Source organism: Nelusetta ayraudi, unplaced genomic scaffold (assembly GCF_046127955.1).
Source record: "Nelusetta ayraudi isolate G7.1 ecotype Tasmania unplaced genomic scaffold, CSIRO-AGI_Nayr_v1 ptg000084l, whole genome shotgun sequence".
In the NCBI taxonomy this organism is placed as follows: domain Eukaryota; kingdom Metazoa; phylum Chordata; class Actinopteri; order Tetraodontiformes; family Monacanthidae; genus Nelusetta; species Nelusetta ayraudi.
Window position 1 is genome coordinate 770,950 of NW_027466134.1, and position 20,888 is coordinate 791,837.

Here is a 20,888-nt window from a genome sequence, read left to right on the forward strand (position 1 = left end):
AGAGCTTGCGGGGCATTTTGCATAGATATTGTGGTGACAGCAGCACGGGTGGGGGGGTGGGGGGGGGACAGACCTCAGCATTATCTAAAGGATAGCAATTGCAAGAGACAGGAAGGAGATTACAGGTGCATGCCTCCGTGACGGGGCAGTGTTTTTCAATCCGAGCACTTTGCTTTGAGGCAGAGCGGAGAAGCATTGCAACGTCGATCCGAGTAGAACTCCTTTCTGTGGACGGCGCGCTGAACATACGGTGCGGGGAAGAGGGTGCGTCACAAGAGATTAGATCAGCAACAAGCCAGTCCAGTCTCGGTCGCTGTCTCGCAGAGTTTGCTGCGTTTCAAGCATTCTGTTTGCTGTTTTTTTCCTCGTTTCTGTCTTTTCTTTTCCCAAGGCAGGAGCCGCTCCGCCTCAGTTCAACAGTTTCCTGATAGCCTCTGAACTCCAAAAGTTTTGTCCGGTGCCTTTTTGTGAGTGAGGGCAAAGCTGCCGCGCTCAAATCCGTCTCGGGGACAGGAAAAGACGAAAATTCCCGTCATTCGACAGAGGAAGCACTCGCCCGGCGTGTTAGCAGTGCCTTTAGCGCGCCATGATGAAATACACTGCACAGATAGGGTGGATGACAAATGGCAGGGAGAGGAGAGTGTAAATGAAAAATGCTGTGTGTTTGGAAGTGGGGGTTGTGCTCTAGTGTTTCTTTTTCTTTTTCTTTTTTTTTCTCTGAAATAGTAAAGAAAGTAACTTCTGAGAGGGCATTTTATTTTTTATTTAATCAGGCCAGGGGGGAAAAAAAACAGTGGTGCAGAGGCAACATCATTTGTTTTAAAAAATTTGATAACATCAATATATATACAGAATATTTAACACATAACTCTATAAAATGAGCATTTACAATAACTTTATTGTCGACATAAGAAATAACAAAGGACATCAAAATGATTTCTTCCTAATTTCTAACATACATTATACAGTGAACAGTGAAGTGAATGGCCTTTTAATAAAAAAAACAATCACAGCTTTAGCAAACAGATAGCGCGACAACAGAGGACTGCCGCTCGGGCGAATGCATTTCCATTGTGGAAGCAAAACGAGCCAGCCGACAGAGTCATCTCAGTGTTTATATGTGTGTGTAGCACTTAAGCTGTGCGCGAGTAATAAAAGAGTGTTTTATGGACAATGACGCCAGGAGGAACCTTTTGTAATGAAACACCTGAACTGACAGCGCCTCACCTGTGGGTCCCAGCGCTTTCTATATGCACCGAAATGTGTTTGTAACGTTGACAGCGCATGGCAGGCTGCGAAAACGATAGCCGGCAGTGGCGCATTAACCGGTTCGGGGTAATGATTCTGTTGCAAGGAGGCACCGAAATAAGAAAAGGGAGGCAGAGCCCTACAGATACGGGTAAAAAGAGGTTCAGGCCCAGAATGGATAAGAGGTGGTGTGAGCAGGAGGGAGGAGTAAATAGAAAGAGGGCAGACGATGAGGATGAGGAGAACAGAAAGACAAGACAAGGTTAAGTGGGTGGTGAGAAGGTGTATAATGGAGGAACGGCGGAGAGCCGATTGTTTACAACAATGTGCTTGGAATACATCAGACGTCTTTCTCTCTCTGCCAGTGGCCTGAAAAAAAAACAAAAAACAGGCAGCCTCCTGCACAGCACCAACTGCGAGGCAAAAAATATGCTGGATATTGACATAATCTCACAGGATACGAGACCCAACTGGCATTCAGAAGTAGCTGTGAATGTGGAAGTAAGATTGCACAGGTGGCGGGCAGCCACTCAACTTCAATACATAGATAAATAAATAGTGAGATAGTTTCATAGAAATGAAAATAAAAAAAATACTGCAAATACTTTTCTTCTAATTCTATGAAAAAAAAAAAAACAATACAAATTTCATTCACCTTGGCCTGTTCACTGTAGTGGCCACAGACCAGAGTAAAAAAAAAAAAAAAAAAAGAGTCAAAGAAACGATGTGGAATCAATGCTCAGAAAGACAGACCGAGATGATAAATGAGACAGAGCTGGAAAAGGAGCAGACAGAATGCTAGAAAGAAAATGGGGATGAAAAGCAGCCTGACCGAAGACAGATTCTGTGCCGATCGGTTCCAAACCGTCGCCAGTCTCCAAAAGGAAATGTGCACGGAACAATATCTTGCCTTGCTTCCGAAAAGCTGCTGATGCAACACAAACCACCTCCTGCATTTACATTAGGATGCAGTGAGACCTGCCGCGTGCGTGGCTGCCATCCATATGGAGCAGCTGCACCTGCCTCATGAGGTATTGGGGGATTTGAAAGACCGGGACGCAGCCGACATACATGGACAGCCCCATAGGCATGTATTTGTACACGTATACACACATGTACGCTGAAATTGTAGTAATTCTATTACTGCAGTGCTTAACGGGGCCGCGTGAGGACAAACCACTGCAATAATGGCCACAATTATTGAATCTGCATTCAACTTTATGGGAACGACGTCGTTTTGAAAACGACCTAATTCGCAATAAAGTTTGTAGCTCGCCGGAGGGGGGGTGCGGGGGGGGTTCCCAATAAGTGCCAATGCACAAAATGTCTCATGGAAACAGGTTGGCCACATTTGGAATTTTTTTCACGACAACACTTTCAAACGTTTGTTTCAGGTTCCGTCGACATTTTCTCCCTTTTTTCAGACATCATCTGAAGGCGCTGCCATTTTCACGGTCCGCGCATTAGGTGCTCAATTTCCGCTGACACTCAGCCAACGACCTGAAGACCCTCATGGTCAATTAGAGAGTAAGCTGACCAGATAATGAACGCTCCCAACCCTCACTCACACACACGGCGACACACACACTGAGAGCGCACACGCCCACGCACGCTGGACACCTGTGAGGATCTAGAAGAAAAAAAAAATATAGAAAAAAAAAAAATATATACATAGGTATGTATTTTTTTTTTTTTAGCCCAACCTGTCAACGTAATTTGTGATGATCCAGTAGGAACCGGGGGGGGCAGCTAAAGGGCAGGTACATTCTAACAAACACACAGAGAGACTGAAATGTTAACACAACATCTCAGGCGAGCGGTAACAAGATGGCGACGGCTCTAATTAGGAATTTGTTGACCGCAGACGCGGCGGCGTTGCTTCACGCTTGCAACGACGGTCTGATGCAGACAGCCGGCGCCGTGACGACGTCATTAACCGTCCTTCAGTCAGACAGACAGCGTCGCCTTTTCATCCTCTACTCCTGCAAACGCAGAAGAACAAAGCTCTGTTGTTTTTTTTTTTTTTTGTGGCCTTTAAAATGATAACCTGACATTTGAAACGTGGAGGGGATTTTTTTTTGGGGGGGGGGGATTTTGTTTCTGTCTCTACAAAAAAAAAAAAAAAGTAATATTTTTGACATTTACAGGCTAAATCCCACGTTATTCTTTGCCTCCTACACTTAGCCACAAAACACCTTCTGGGAGTTTGGCCTTTCACGTTTCCTCACACATACACTTACACACACACACACGCTTGAAGTAACTGTAAGTATTTTCTATGTGAACAAAGATTTAAGCATGACATCCATGATCCTTTTTTACTGATGTACCAAACCAAATCAGCACTGACGTCTAACTAAAATGAAGGTCAAGTTACTTTATTGAATGTGTTCAAACCTAAGCAGAAAGAGCCAATGAAGGCTGATTATGTTTGGTGTCCAGGAATTTCCAAATGCACCGTTTTACAAAGGAACCTGAAAACAAGCAAAGACATGATAACTTCTTGATAAAGATGTCAAATTCTATTTACTGTCTGTACAGATAAATTAATTCATGAGGCTAAATGTCCTCATGAATTATTCTGGCTGCAATTTTGCAATAAAACATATCTATTCAAAGGACTCTCTAGTTGTTTAAAGTTTGTTTTTGCAAAAATAAATAATTAAATGTTTTAGCTTTAAAAGAGTTTTTGAAAGAGTTCCAGAAATAGATTTCTAGAATATCTATCAAGCTGGCCTTTGCCCAGTGTGCTGATGAAGTCACAGATAGGCAGACAAAACATTAGCACGCTAAACTTTGCCAAGAGATGGAAAAAAACTTTCCCAGTCAAATATATGTATATATATATATGTATATATATATATGTATATTTATATATATATATATATACATATATATATATATATATATATGTATATATATATATATATATATATATATATACATATATATATATATATATATATATATGTATATGTATATATATATATATATATATATATATATATATATATGTATATATATACATATATATATATGTATATATATATATATATATATATATGTATATATATATATATATATATATATATATATATATACATATATATATATGTATATATATATATGTATATATATATATATATATATATATATATATACATATATATATATATATATATATGTGTATATACATATTTATATATACATATATTAAAAAACACCTACGTGCAAAGAAAAATATTATTCTATTGAAGCGATAGTCTGGCAAGCTTGGTGGCTTTTTTCTTCGTCTTGCTGTCTCGCGGCTGTTCATTTGGAATTTCTGACAGTCTGTACAGCCAGGTGTTATAACACCCTCCGACACCCTATACATTATAGATAAAAAGCGCTGAAAAAAGTGAGTCTTCGGCTATGCAAGCGTGACTGTGAGGAAGGACGAGGGAATAAAGATTTGATGTAGGAAAATGTGTAGAGGACTGAATGCAGAGCTGAAACAGATCTGGTCCTTCCAAAAAACAGCAGAAACTCTGCGTATTGAGCGTGTGCGCGAGCGAGACACAAAAGCGAGAAGCGGACGAGACGTCCACGGGTAGAAGTTCCTCTGAGATGATTTAGGACTCGTCTAGCCTCTTAATAATCAGCTGAGGGCAGAGACAAATTCACGGAGGAGAGGAGCAGCAGCCGCTTGCAAACAAACGGTCGCAGCACTTTCGCTGGTCTGCGACAAATTGAGTCTGTCTGGCATTTTTGCTGAGGAATACATCATCCGCCCGCAGCCTGATTAAAAAATAAAAGTGCAAATGAAAAGCAGCGAAACCATTTAAAAAAAAAAAAAAAAAGGAAAAGTTTTAATATCGCAGGCGTCAACTAGTTGTGCAAAGGCAAGAAAAGAAGCCTTGGACTTGTGCTGAAATGCGCGTGGTTGCAGGTGTATGTGTGTGTGTTTGTTTGTGTGTGTCTGCACTTGTTTGTTTGGTTTTTTTTTTCCTTGTGGATACACAAACTACAAAGGCCAGAGATGTGAAGGAAACCCTCAGACCGGCGGTGCAACAGGCCAGATCAAATACACTCTATATTATGCTCCTCAGAGCACATCAAATGCCACCCGCCAGTTCAAAGAGGCCTGTTTCCAATTCATGATCTCAAACCTGAGGGTGGGGGACTTTGTGTTTGGAGTTTTTTCGGCAAATCTCACGGGAGCGAAAAAACTAAAGTTGGGGTGATGGAGTCGAAGGTAACAGGTGGGCGACCGAGGCGACGGAAGAGAGTTAATTCCTCAGCTTCAGATGACCGGGCCTTCCTACTTAGACTGTCACTCACGTGCATGTAAATCATGCATGTGTGAGAACCTGCGTGAGACTTTGGTAAATACTGACCCCTAAACCAGGGTTCTGTGATTTCCCGAATCACGCGGACCGGTTAAGAAAATCCCGTCGACTGACATTTAAAGCAAATTTACTTTTTTTTTTTTCAGCGGAGGCGACAACGTTTTTGTCCTGGGAGAACGCTCCCCGGAGACCTTGCTGCTGTTGTGGGACCACCCGTGCACCACAGGCCGCCCCCCACCAACCGTGAACAACTCAAGGATGTTGAAGCGGCCACCCAAATTCCACGACCACCCCGCCCCTCAAACTACAGAACCGAGCAGGATTGGAACGACGTCTGCACTCCAGGTGACGTCCTTGTGCAAATGCTTTCAGCATTATGTTGATTAAAAGCAAGCAGGCGTCTACAAAGGACAGTCGCGGACTGAAGCCCACATGTAAAACAGTGAAAGCTGCAGACTTTAACTCTAAATTCAGAAAAAAAAAAAAAGGTAATAAATAAATGCATTTTAAGAGGTAAACACATTTTGCGGGGCTCGACCTTCCCCTCTCTTGATTGCAGAAATGCAATCCACTCGTCCAAGGAAAGGCAAGGCTGGAGAGCAACTTTCAAAATAAAAATGTGCCGCACCGCCGTAAAAGAAAAGTTTAGACTGCGCTGAAAGGATTTATAAATTAGTCACATCCATTCTTGCAGAAAAAGCAGATGAATAGTTTCCAACAAAAGCAGCAGAAATAAGCATCTTTTGCACTTTAAAGACAGCTCGCAGACGCCTGAGCAGTGTCTCGTCTTCGTCATTCACCTGTTCGCCTTCAGTTTCTGCAACGGTTCTCTCTTTTTTTTTGTTGTCTTTTACTGCGGGACAGCTCAGAATAAACTGTAGTCAATCAGTTCCTAAGCACTTGAAGAATGTTTTTGCTGGAGGAGGCTATATCTGGCCATGCTAAAATAAATTGATTCCTTTGACAGATTACAAAAGGATTTGAAAATGCATCAGGATGTGATCTTGTTGCATCATACTCTGTGTGTGTGTGTGTGTGTGTGTGTGTGTGTGCGTGCATGCGTGTGTGCTCATGACAATTTATTTCATTTGCGTTAACCCATTTCGAGAAATACGGACTGCACCTTAGTGAATTCCCACTTGTCTGGGACGGGAATTAACGTTAAGAGGGGCAGAGGAAACAGAACTCTGTGGAGCAAATTCAAGCTGTAAAATTCATTTTTTTCTTATTGAAATTCAGTTCAGTACAATAAATATTCACAGATAGATAGATAGATGTGCTGTAGGTAATTGTAATCAAAGCGTTGTTGGTGGAGCCAACTGAAAATCAGCTTTCAATTAAAAACAATGCCACGTTCTGCCTCTCTCAACATCCTTTCAGACATGTGACAGCACCGTCCTCTTGGGCTCCTTGTTGTTCCCACATTCCTGAATGTCGAACCGCACAATGCGCTTCGAATCGGATCCACGCCAAGGCTTCTATATCCTGTCACATGCTCTACCCCCTTTACACGAGCGTGGCATTAAAGCTTGGCTTTAAAAATGGAGACGGACAAGCATGACCATACCATGACAGAGGAGAAGCAACAAGATGAGTCAAAAGAATAAAATAAAAACAACAACAAAAACACAGATCAGGTGTAAAGGGAAGGCCAGGGGATTCGAGTTCCCATCGTCCATAATCTCTCTTTCCAAACCTCTTCTTTCAAATTATTTTGTCGCCCCTCTCTCTCTCTGTCTTTATAAAAACGCCGCTTCAATCTCTCAACCACGACGCTGCCAAACCTCACATGACAAAGTGACTCCCCGCGTCTTCCAACCTCCCTCTCCACGCTTCCCGGGGTCTCTGCGCCGAGCGCCCTCGACCAGCTGCCCAGACAAACAAATATGAGTGATGTTTGTCGCCGCGACGGAGGATGAAAACCTCATCGGCGAGATCAAAGAGCGGCCCGCTTTGTGTCCGCCACCGCCACCGCCTTAGCGCTAGCGTTGGAGACTGCTAATGAAGCGGCGGCACAACGGTGCCCATTGTAGAGGAGCGCGTGGATGGGGGGGTTGAGGGGTGGGGGGCTGGGGGCGTCCTTTTATCTCCACCGAACAGAGACTGAACTGTCGGGGCACGCGTCGCTCTCAGCAAGAGGGCACCGACCAGGTGGTCGCAATAGCCAACGACGAGGCAAAGCATCAAATCGTCTCCATGCCGAAATCTTTTCAGCCGCGGAGAAATACTAAGGAGAAAAATGACAAATTTCTGGACAAATGTGGTCAAAATGTTGGAATGTGTGTGAGTGTATGAGTGTATGTGTGCACGTCGGAATTATTTCCAATGGCCGCCGATGGGGAAGCTGTGAGGTCATATGCTTTTACTTCAATACCTCTCATTAGCAGTGACATCTGCACGACAAAAAACAAAAAACCTTGCTTTAATTCTGTGTACATACACACACACACACACACACACACACACACACACACACACACACACACGGGCAGAGAGCAAATCCCCAACAGCAGGCCATATGGGTGACATCCGGCTCTCAGACTTGACCTGCATTGATTTATTAAACACTCAGACAACCGATACAAGCCCTGCTGCCCACGCACACACAGGCACACACACGCGCAAGTTCGCTTCATCCCATCCTGCCCCCCCCACCCCCCACCCTCCCTCCCCCCAGTAGCTCCTCCTCCAACGCTCCAATCACATCAGACTACCGGACGGTCACTCTCCTGGACGGGGTCATGGTTTTAATGATATCAGCGCTCACACTCCTGCTCAGACATGTAAAAGCCACACGGCTCCTAATGCACCAGGCTGCTGTCGGCGGCGTTTGACTGATGTCACCGTGGGGGTGAAATGAAGAAATGGAGCCGCTGTGAAGGGGTCTTTAGGGGCAACAGTCCCCCCCCCCCCCCCACTCTGTGCACTGTAATGTCATAAATCTGCCTTTGTTATGTTGACGATTGAGCTGCGGAAGCAAAAACTGAGTCTGTGGCTACAACATGTTCCTTCATCATCAATTTGCAGTGTTTTTTTCCGAAAGGTTGACACGCTTATTTAAAAGTCTCATTTTTTTTTTGTTGCAAAATTCACTCTGATTCATTCAACCAGCTAGAAATTAGAAATCCATCCTTTGCTTCTTTTCCCATGTATTTTTTTTCTTAAAATCTGTGCTTAACTAAACCCTTCTCAAAATCAACATTTTGTGATGTCACAAAGGGGGCTGGCTCGCCTCAGCAGTCAGTGAGGAAGCCAGTAAGGTGTTTGTTTCATATTAATGACAGACTGACAGGTGCCTTGTTTACAGCAACTCCCAAGCAAGTGGAAGGTATAAAGCTACTGCAGGAAGCCATCAAGCAGTGCTGTGCATTTTCTGATATTTCTCGCAGCACTTCACAGGAGAACAGCACAGCACATTTTTTTTCCCCTCCTCGCGTTACTACTTGGACAAGACTTCTCCATTGAAGGACAGAGTGAAAAATATATCTCTGAAAATGCAAATAATTTGAGCCCTTTCAATAGGGGATGTCTGCATAAATCAAAATACTGGGTTCCCGTTTGAATAAAATGAGAGGAAATTCTTTTATGCGGTAAGTATAGCCTCCTGCACACACACACACACACACACACACACACACACACACACAAATACATTCACTTCAACATTAAATGCCCCATTGGGGCCATAAAACATGTGTGATGCACTGGGGGAGGGGTGATACAGTGCCATAAAAAAAAGCTCACTTTCTCCTCCCCCTTTGTGGCCAGCACCACCACCACAATAACACGGAAATACATGTACGATGTAGAATATATGGCTTCATGGATCTCTTATGGCTCTAAGCCATAAATGCACAAGCCTTATCAGATCATTCCTTATCAGCAGCTAATTGCAATATGATAATTAGAGCAATGTAACAGTAATATCAATGTTCCTAAAGGTTGCGAGCTTGCATCTCAAAACCAAAATGACGGCTTCTCTGGAGGCTCGGCGTTCGTCTGTTGGCCAAATAAAAATGCATGCGCCGGGTTCTGCAATTACCCTCCTGCAGGTTGGCGAGTGAGTGACAGTCGTCGACGTGTGAGGTTTTGGCTCAGCCAATCTGACAACAACATATAAAAGGAAAGAAAAGATGAAGGGGGGAAATAAAAGCCTTTCACTGACGGACAACGTTCCCGCTGGCTGAGTGAATCGACACTCGCTGCGAGCCTCGTATGTCTCCCCTCCCCCGACCCAACCCTCTCCAACGCCCCCTGCGATTCCACCATCGCCATTCAAGTCCCAAACCGCACACACGCGGCGCTCGTGCTGGCCGGTCGGGTCCACATGACAAATTACTGCTGGGCTTATTATCAAAAATCAGCACCAGCCGGAGGGAGTGGCCGGGGTGGGAGAGGAGGTGGGGAGGGGAGGAGGGGAGAGGAGGAGAGGAGCGAGGGAAGCAAACAAAGCCTTCTGAGGCTCCGCAGACAAAGGAGGGGTGGGGGGGTGGGGGGGTGGGGGGTAGGTCGCCTTTCTCCAATAAAGAATTACAATCAATTAAAAATGGCTGCCGACGCCGAGGGAGCGCGTTGACTTCCCGAACGTGGCAGAAATCATTTTGTTTTGGCTTCACAGACACACAGTAATGAAGGAGAGCTTACTTAAAGACATGAGTGAAAATAACTTCCTTCTCCGCAGGCAGTTATGGAATGCGATTATCTCTTTTTTTTTTTTTTTGTGTGAAACTGCGACTGCGTCCGCTCCGTATTATCGCAAAAAAGCAGAGCGCTGTGCCCGGCCGTCCCTTTTGTCTTCCCCGCCACTCTGACTGCGTCTGCCTTCCTTATCGACTCCTCTTTCAAAGCCCCCTCTCGCTGCTCCGCCGCGTGTTCGCTCCTCCCCTGTGGCAAACAGCGCCTTTGTCCCCTCTGTTTGTGCGCTCTGTCGGCGGCCGCTGATTAGAAAAGCAAACAGGGAGAAACACCTGTTGTCTGAAGAGATTGGAAACAAACATCAGAGTGCGTGAGTGACGGCGACCGATGGAGCAGGATTAAATCAGTAGAAAGCATCGGAGTATCCGTAATGAATGCAATGGATGTAATGAAATAGCATTTGGGAAATGAAAGGTTTCATCACACCAACTAGCAGATATAAATTAAAATGAACCAATACTATACTGCTACTATCATAAAAGTAACAAGCTAAATTTCCTATACAGTGGCGAGACCTGCTATGATGCATGGTTTAGAAATGGTGCCGCTGAGGCGGATCTGGAAGCTGAAGATGCTCAGATTCTTCATCCGGCAGTGACCAGGATGGACAGGATTAGAAACGAGCATATCAATAGGAGAAGTCAAGGTTGAGAAAGCCGGAGATAAAATGGCAGAGGCAAGGTTGAGGTGGCTTTGACATGAGCAGAAAGAGGGAGTGGTGGGTGCACTCGGGGGAAGCATGTTGAAGAAGAAATAACCACAAAAGAAGATTCACGGTCACGAAGGTGGTGGGTGCAGCAGAAGTGGAGGCAAAGCACCGGGCGAGGCGGAGGCAAGATGATGGGCTGTGGCCACTCTTAGCGGGAGCAACCACAAAATAGAAGACGGAACAAAGATGAACGGGGATTTTTCAACCTTTTACCCTCAGTTCTTAGCCACAGATTCATCTTTTAGAAAATCAGACCTTTGCTAATCATGTGGGGAAATGGAAAAGGCCAAGCAAACAATTGATGCCCTACGAATGAAACTGTCAAACCCACATATTGCCACCGGAAAAAGCTGGAATTTCGATTGCAGAAGCTGCTTCCACGTGCTCTCCTCGCCGGCAAGTTTCCTGGAATGCAGCCAATGCGCATGTCACGTGTCGCTTAGGTTCCAGCACTTAAATCTTGTGCAAGAAGCAAAGGTAAACACACACACAACTAGGCAAGATGGAAAGGAAAATAATGCAAATGCGCAGTACGAGCCGAAGCAATGTGCAATGATGAGGCAGACATCATTATGACTCCTTCGAACTGTGAACACAGACGTGCAATACTCGCCAGACTGTCCTAATGTTCTGTTTTAAAGGAAGCATCAGAACTGGCCAAATGTTTTCAGGCCAAAGGTGCCATGACTCACTAACACTGGACCTTCCTCTTTGGAGCTCAACCACTGGTGCCTAAAGCTGGTTTTCACTGTCAAAGTAATCATGTTTTGTCAGCTAATCCCTTTCAGGCCGACATGTCCCACCATCATCATCATCATCTGCTTGAATGAAATTACACAGTGACTAAGCTCTTTTCATTGGTCTCACAAAGCCGCTTGATTTGGGAACATTAGCCGCAGAGGACGAGTGACGTACAGTAGGTGGGGAACCGTGCGGGGTGGGGTGGGAGTAATCTTACTGGGGCCAAATGATCTCATGTTAACTTTGGACGGAAGTGGTTCGCAGTGGTGTGGATTCAACTAATGTGGACGGCGAGACCCTAATGTCAAGATTGCCATATGACACAAAAGTAAAAGCAGCAGCATATTTTAATAATGATCCCGTCAACTGTCAATAAATGAAGGGGGGCTTAAGGAATGACAAATTCATTCTCTCGCTGCCAATTTGTCTGTGCATCCAGCCATGGCGCACGTTTAAATCGACGTCTCCACAATTTGTCTTCAAATGTGATGATGAAACACCTAAATAGGCCAAATCCAATGAACCGTTGTGTCAAAGTCCATCTGAGGGCTTTCAAAGCGTTCAGCTTTCACAGCAACGCAAATTAGCATTTGTTTCTCAAGCTAGAAGATTCAATTTGATTTTGTGGACTGAAAAAGACGACAATTATTACTCTTTTCCATTAACTATTGTGATTTTAAAGTAGTGGGTGGGTTCATGGTTTCCTTCTTTTGGACACAACTCAGATTTACAGTGGTACATTTTGAGGCTAAGATTATCTAGCATCTTTTTTTCTTCAGTGAAGGCATGTCTGCTCCCTCTTCCAGAAAATTATTGGGGTGGTTATGTGCTTATTATGTAAATTGCCGCTCCTCAGATTCTGAAGCTCACTTCAGTCCCCGACAAGCTGAAAGCAAAACAAAACAACCAGAAACCCCCCCCCCCCCCCAAAATTTACATAGCAGTAATTTCATTGTTATTATAGTAAGTGCTTGTGTATTACCCAAATTGAAAATCAGCTCACACTCACGCAAAATCAATGCCTGAGACATTCATAAAGAATTCCTCCTTTCTTGCTGCTTTGTGACCAATTCAGTTTGATTCTGAAGCAATTAGGTGTTTTGATCTTTTTCTTTGCATAATTGACGAGGATGGCGCAATTTACCTGCAAATGAGTCGCACTAAATGTTTTATCAAAGCTTGTTTAAGGAAATGAACTGGAGTAACCTTTCAACTGTGTGGGTCTATTGAATGGGTGGGTATCAGTGGGCACATTTGTGAAATAACCCTTATTCTCACTTTGTCCTTATGCATGCTTCCCGGTCACCTTGGTGTATCCACGGATACCCCGGGCCACCGGAATACAAATACATCCCAGACAGCCGCCTTCCAGCTACACAGATACACACACAACCCCAAACCGCACTGTCTGTCCCACAACACTCTGCTTCCTTAAAATGGCTCAAACATACGGTCAGACAAGTTGTTAGCTTGTAATAAGCCGGACAGTGACGACAGAATTTGCAAATTTGAGTCCATCCTGTGTGAAAATGAGGGGGCGTTGTTTTCTCCTCTGCTACCATTAGTTAAGGTGGACTAATGTCATATGGGAAGACTTTGGTAATGTGTTATTTAACAATGCTTTTTGATGTTTGTGTAGGTGTTATTTAGACATAGTTAAACACCTAAAGCTGCATTTTGTTAAACAACATTAATGCACTGAAATAATTGCGCACTCCTCCTGCTGCCATTTCCTCTAGCTGTTGTGAAATTCATTCTGGGCCATGGACTTGCCAAGACTGCACAAATCTACTCCTGATGTAAAACCGGTAGAATTTTCTCGGACCTTACGTGACGTGAACTTTGGAATTCGAAGAGGACTTGGATGACCAGAAATGATGTTTCACAGGTCCATAAAGTCACAAGTCCTGACAAGTTTGCATTTTAGAACAAAAAGCAGGGAGAGGAGAAATTTCAAATATGCAAGCAAACCTTTTTTCAGCTGAACTTACACAAGCCCAATAGGCACTCAACTTACAACACAGTAGACAGAAACTCAACTTCATTGTCCCTTGTGTATATGTGTGGTTGGAGGCATTTTACCAAATGCTCTAATTCCAGAGAGACAAACAAGGAAATGTCTGTCGAGAAAAATATCAGTATTCTCCTAGACATGGCCTTTAAGGTGTGTGAATCCAAGTGTGTGTGTGTGTGAGTGTGTGTGTGTGTGTGTGTGTGTGTCCCGGGGGTGGGGAGGTGCCCTTGGCTGGCTTTGAAAGTCCCCAGCTAAGGGTTGGATGAAAGGGCTCCCAGCAGGTGTTCTTGGCCATAGAACACAATAGTGGAAATAACCGCTGGCTAATGCTGCCAAGAAGTAGTGCCAGGGGGGAGGCGGGTGGGCTGAAGGGCAGAGGGTTGGGGGAGGCTGGTGGTGCGGTGGGCAGGTTTCGGACCTGGCAGTGTGCGGCCACGGCTTTCCGATGGTGGTGGACAAAGCCAACCTCTTCATAGGCATCCAGAGATGCAAATTGCTCTTCATCAAGGTTTTCACACTTGGCTTCCAGCGAACAAAATGTAAATGCTAGCTCCTTGGCTGGAGCTGTCGGTAACACTGCCCCCATCTGTCCTCCTCCTCCTCCTACCGTCAGAGGCAGCCAGTTCTCAGACACAATGCAAGGTGAGTGCAGGCATCCCCCTCACGGGCTGAGAACGCGCTCGCTTTCTGCATACAGGACATGTACGTCCGCCGTTCTATCCCCTATTCACACGCCTCCAGGCCTGGCCCGCTTTCCTCTCTGGCTGTGTTTTGATTCTGCGTCCTACAGGGAGACTTGCCATAAGCCCCACTTCAAATTAAGCTGGGTAACAGCCATCAAAGGCATCCTTGCCACAGGGTTAAGACAGGTGGGAGAGGAAAGGTGCATATGTGTGGGAAAGAGGTCCAAAGAAAGTGAAGTGCGTGCGTGCGCGCTTACGTGTGTGTACAAGAGATGCATTTAATATTTCAGGTGCTCCTTCCTTTTTACTTTCTGCTTTTTACTCCTTTCATCGTTGCTCCTTGCCTGCAGCTACGCTGAGAGATGGCCTCAACTCCTGGGCTTTGCGCGATAACAGCGGCGCCTTAACCTCACACAAGCCTGTCTTTCAGCGCTCTGGTGATGTCTGCGCGCCTTTAAAACGTGGGCCGAGCAAAAAGCGCCCCAATACGCCACATTAGCATTTTGGACCTTCTCCCTGGATGGCAATGATGTTCCCCCAATTCTTCTCGGCGCTTGTGTGCGGCTGTGTGTTCTGTACAGCTTGTGCCAGCCACTAAGGACTTTTGTTGAACCCATTTGACCACTCAAAAGTCCCAGCTGGCTGGCGCGCTGATCTGGGCTTTACAAACGGGTTCATCCGGGATGTAAAGAAAGAGCAAGCGGGCGGAACGACGTCCAACTTTTGACGCGACTTCAACAGCAAAGAAACTGTCGAATTGCAGAACAAAACTTTGAGATGTCATTGTACAACGGACTGTCCACTCACGTGCAGGAGGAGCAACAAGGCCCAAAGACAGATAGGAACTGAGAGACCTCCAACTGACAGCACTTGGGAGACTAGTAAGGTTATACACTTGAGCAGAACTTGTAATGCCTGGAACAAGGAGACCCTTTCTTCAGTCAGGTTACTTTGGGGTTTTCTGCTGTTTCAAAGAATACAATAAATGTTGTAAATGAGGCCGAGATCAACGGGTTCAGCACCTAGTTATATGAAATACAGCTCTACAGAAAAGGCTCCATCAGGCATTCTGTGTGGGTGTCACGATTTTGTTTCTCAGCAGACGAGAGATGAGCAAGAAGAAAAACAACACCAACAATCTACAACTGTCTCTTTTAACTAGGAACAGCGTTATTTAATGTGACTTCAAAAACTTATATGAACTTGTTCAAGCCACAAAGTCAGCTCATTCAGAAATGCGCAAGTTGTCATTTTTCATACTTGGTAGATGAGACAACAACGCAAAAGTTCAAGAGTTGAAAAAAAGTTGTTTTCTCATAAAAAAAAAAAGCACCCATTTAAGTTTTAACCTTTTTTACTTAAAAACGTGTAAAGATCAACGGTGAAAAATGGGATACCCTAATCTGAAGTAGATTATGTCTAACATTATAATAGACAATTTATATCCACCCCAGGTTTACACGACTCCCGAGTCCGTGCCTTCCAACCTACACAGCGGAAGCGGTTCATCGTACGTCCACAGTTACTCCACCAGCCCCGACTGGAGAGAGTGCGTACTGTATAGCAGAGGCTGCGCTGATTAGTATTCCTCAGGGTCCTGGTGGTTGGACAGGCGCCCCATCAGAATGCAAGGAAGTCCTCTTTCAGGTGGTGAGAGGTTGAGGGAGGGCGAGGGGGACGAGACAGCACAGCAGAGGCTTGTCCACCATGTAAACAAAGCTTGAAGGATCACACTGACAATGCCGCACAGTCTCCAACCGAAGGGACAGCGGAGCAAAGTGAGCGCAGCCCCTTCATTTTCTCTAAAGGTGCGGCTAAGGTCCTTTGTAACGCTTTCGTGGGCCAAAAAAAATTGTTTTTAGACTGCTTGTTTTTTGTGAGGAGTCAAATTGAATGCCCCCCCCCACAGCCCCACCCCTCCCGTCCCCTCCGTCCCGTTTCACCACTAGAAAGAAAGTGTGAAATGTTACTTCTAAACGTGTCAGAGGACAAAGCAGACAAGAGGAAGCTGTTTTGACAGGAGACACAAAGCGTCTCGAGTCACGAGAGAGGGATTTTCTAAAGAGGAAAGAAAAGAGTACACACCAAAGTCTGTACAAACAGGAGTGGAAGGATCAGACAAACCGGCTTGAGAAGCCCATTTTCCAAGCACCAGCCTGAGGAACACTGGCCGTCAAGTCAGGCTGCGACTAACGACCACTCTGAGAGGCAATTAATCAATCACAGAGTGACTGAGTGATTCGCTGAACGTGAAAATACAGTGTGTTTGCATGCCGTGCATACAATGACAATTTAGCTGCTCAAGGACTGCTGTGCTAGCGGTGCACTGTGGAGAGGAACACAAGCGATACACCGTACACCATTTAAAAGCAACAGTTTTCAAGGTTTTCATCACGTGAAATGTTCCAAGATACAACCGTAAAAGCAAACACAATCGTTTAGTCTGTAAAACTTCGGTAAGACTTTAAAGCTTTAATCTTGTTATGTTCCTTTCATCTTGTCCCTTTTTGTGTTTTAGACATTTATGAGAAACAGAATTCCGGTGAGGATGAAAGCTTTTTTTTTTTTTTTTATGTAGGAACGACAACAAGACACAAAGTAGCGCCTACTTTTTTTTTAAAAAAAACTTAAGAATGTTGCCTTTAAAAAGGGACAAACCATATGACGGCAATTTGAACGTTTCTTCCATTTTTTGGATGGAAGGGAGTACAAGGATTGAAGTCCTGATGAATAACTTCCTCCAACCTGCTTGTTTGAATCGCATTACTGTCAGCCAACTTGCATTCCCTTGCAATGAAATGACATCGAGCGATGTTGACGGCATCGTGGTACAGGCTTCCCGGAACAAGATAAAAGCGAGGACGACGGAGAGTGTAAATGAACAAATTAATATTTATGCATTTCCCCTCGCTAACAGATATTTAATCTGCAATTTCATTATCCATGGAGCGGCCCGAGATTGTTCTCAACAGGACCGCCGCGCTTCCTCTTTCCGCTCTGCTCTTTTTTTCTGCATCCGTCTCTGCATCTTTGCTCTTCCCCCGCACAACCAAACAAGCAGACAACCTCTTTTTTGTGCTCCGTGCCATTGATATTGCTGGGGCCTTTCAAGCCTGACGGATAAAGGGCCCATAGGAACCGACTGGGCCCTGATAGAGGCATGGCGGACGGGAGTGAGCATGTGCTCCAGCCCCTTTAGCACCCAAGAGGAATAATTTACAGCTCTGCCACAGTTGATTTCCCTCACTACAACTAAAGGCACTCAGAGGCTCACTGGCCAGGGCGCCAGAGCTGAGCATCGCAACACACAATCACACACAAAAGAGCAGGAAGCAGAGTAGCGGGTCCGCAACTGGAGGAATTATTAAACATATACAATCTCGTGAAAGGAGGTCGCCGTAGGGTGGGCATGCAGGGGTGACGCCTAACAGCATCGTGTGGAGCATTGCAGGTTATCACAATTTCCACATTTCTTGCCATCTGATGTATACCGACCGGCACGTAGCTTAGCAGTATAAGTCTTATTTTACACAGAAGAAGCTCTTTAAAGGTGTTTTTGTACGTGCTGGGTTACATTTAATATCAAATATTTACAGTCGTAGACAAAGAGACGCCTGGAGCCCATTGGTCATATCTGGTATATCTGGTCATATATTCGGATTTCACTTTGGTTATTTGACAGCAGCAACTTATTTGATCCCTCCTGTGATATCAGTGTACATTAACAATTTTTACTTTTTCTTTTTAAACACACACACACACGCACGCACACACACACACACACACACACACACACCTGCATCTTCAAATGCGAGCCAGGGTTTCTAAAGTGTTTGGCCGCGACATAACCAACACTCCACTGACTTTTTCCATTTGTTCCAGAGAAGTGCCCCAACTCCCACACAGAACAGCACACAAAGCTCTGTGAGACACTCCTCCTCCCACCACCACCACCACCTCTCCTACACACACACACACACACACACACACACACTGGAGCTTGGGTGAGAATAAAAAAGGTTGATTTTGACATCTGCCTCAGTGTGGATTGTCCTGTCCTCATTTGTATTGGGGCCTAATATCACCCTAACCTTTACGCTGTGCACCGGCTCATTTGCATCAGCATAAAACCGGCCTCAGTGAAAAGCCAATTATCTTCTCAGTCGCACCATAACACCGCGCCGCCACAGCCCACGTCATTGTCGGATGCGCTGCATCGGCAGCGACGTTTGTGAAGACTCTGGGCGGAGGGTGTAAAGACGACAGTGGGCAGGAAATTCCTGCTGCTTTCATCACCAGAACCCAAAAAGCACAACATTGTGCTGTAGTGTGAAGTAAAATACTCCATTTCCTTCAATACTTTTTTCAGTTCTAAGAGTGAGCACAAGTGGAATCGTTTTGTAAGAATGGAGGAAGCTCCTCGTTCACACTGGAGCCGCAACTGGATTCTTTTTTTTTTTTGATAAGAAGATAATTAAAACTTATTAAATAAAATACACACACACAAAAAAAACCCTCAATGTCTTCTTTGATTCGGTGAAAAAAGAAGTCAACGGACCCGGCATGAAAACAGCCGAGGTACTATGGCAACACGATAGCATTTCTATAGGAGCGGAGGTGAAAATGCCACAGCGTCCGCTGGAGTCGAAGAACACAAACTCTCTCCCTGCCCGTTTGAAACGCCTGACAAAGGGAGGGAAGAAGGGACACGTTATTACCTCCCCCTGCCCCGCCCCTCCATCAATCCATCTTCACGCACACAAAAATGGGGGACGCATGGATCCTCCCAACTTCACTGAAGCATGGGACAATCCCCCTTTCAGCCCCTTTATTCCTGGGAAAAGCTTATGGATCTTAATTGCATTACTGGGGAGGCGGCTCGGGGCCGGGCGTGGGGGAGGGGGGAGGCTCCAAACCTGGCGGAGGCAGAACAGAAATGGAATTCAGATTTAACAGAGAGGAGGATAATCCCTCTCTGACAGTCTGCAGGTTATCTCTTCCGTGTTTCCCTCCTTTGAGGACGTTAACTCGTCCACTGATGGTTCTTTCTCAGCGGCCGCGCCACGATGCAAATGTTTTGCGCCGGGAAAACAGCGGCACGTCAACGGCAAATTCAATTGCACAGCCACCGTGCTGACATGCGTTTGCTCTCTTCAAGTGGGGGGAAACTGATAATGAAATTACGGCATGAATGGAAGCCAAACTGCAGTTGTTGAATTATTGATGAGTGTATTTATTTATTTATTTAGTCTTAAACAAAGGATGCCATTTGAGAATTATTTAAACTCTTCAGCCGGGTTATATATTTTCAATTAAATTCACAGATTTTTCCAGCATTATGTTTTCTTTTATTTATTTGTGGCGGTCGCCCACTTCTAGTTCAGCTCCTTCCCAACTACACATTGCATTTAAGGACTTTTTGTGTTTCTATTCTGCTGGAAAGCTCTTTCCAATGATGCTTGATCATTAATAATAGGACATAGCTGAAACTACATCCGATTTTCTCTGCTAATGTACTAATCTGCTTAATGAGCTCAAATGCAGCAAACACTGTGTCTCTCAAGAATCTGTTTGATAAATTGAGGCAATAAAGACATTTTACAATAACGTTGCTTACTGCAGACAGGCTAATTTCTCTTATTTATATCAGTGATTACGAAGCCATCTGTCTCATTAACTGGACTTCACTAGTCTTCTCTATCCCCTTTATCTTTACTAATAGGCACTAAATAAATAGACAAACTGGATATTCCGTTGCTTTACTTTGAATTGATTGTTCCACTTTTGATCACCCACTTTTATTTTTGTGGTCGAAGCAAAGACCTTTCTGGCCAGTACCAAGATTAGATTTCTGAGCAAAAAGTGGAGAGCGATCAACCTTTGGCTAAATTGGACAGTCGGTGAGGGAAAAGGGGGGTCCGGTGATGAAAAGAACACGGAGGGCTGAACTGTAGGCTCCTTGCAATTTTCCAAAACACAGAGCAGCCATTGTTCACTGAAGGCCTTTTAGTTCTTCTCTTTGCCTCCGTCAGCCTTTCCACCCCATACAGGCTGACAACTATAAGCTTGAACTCCTAGATTAATGCTGTCCCCCTCTCTGTCCCCAACACGGGCCCTGGACCTTATAAAAGGCCTCCTCCCCATCGTTTAGCCAGGGCATCGCCACAAACACACACAGCCTCCAACGTCTCTAACTACTTTGGCGAGCCAGCACAAAGGCTGTAGGAGGATGTAGCAGGTTGTAACGCTTGACGTGGACGTGCAGCAGAAATGATCTGCATAAAAGCTGTGAAAGTTAGAGTAGTTGTTGAAGGGGAAGCTCATAAACAGCAGGGCAGCGGTTGATTGGAGGAATCTTGACGGGTTTTTATGTCGTCTTTTTTTTTTTTTTACCCTAATCGCCGTGGTTCTTTAGGAAATTACAATCACATTGTTAAAGACAGTGTGCTGTAGGTGATGGGTGCATC

At 44.9% G+C, this 20,888-nt stretch overlaps 1 protein-coding gene across 6 annotated transcripts in view; it reads right to left on the reverse strand.

The window, feature by feature from the left end:
* lrp8 (low density lipoprotein receptor-related protein 8, apolipoprotein e receptor) overlaps positions 1-20,888 on the reverse strand; it is a 139,801-nt gene that overhangs the window by 69,769 nt on the left and 49,144 nt on the right. The gene's annotated exons all lie outside the window — the stretch shown is intronic.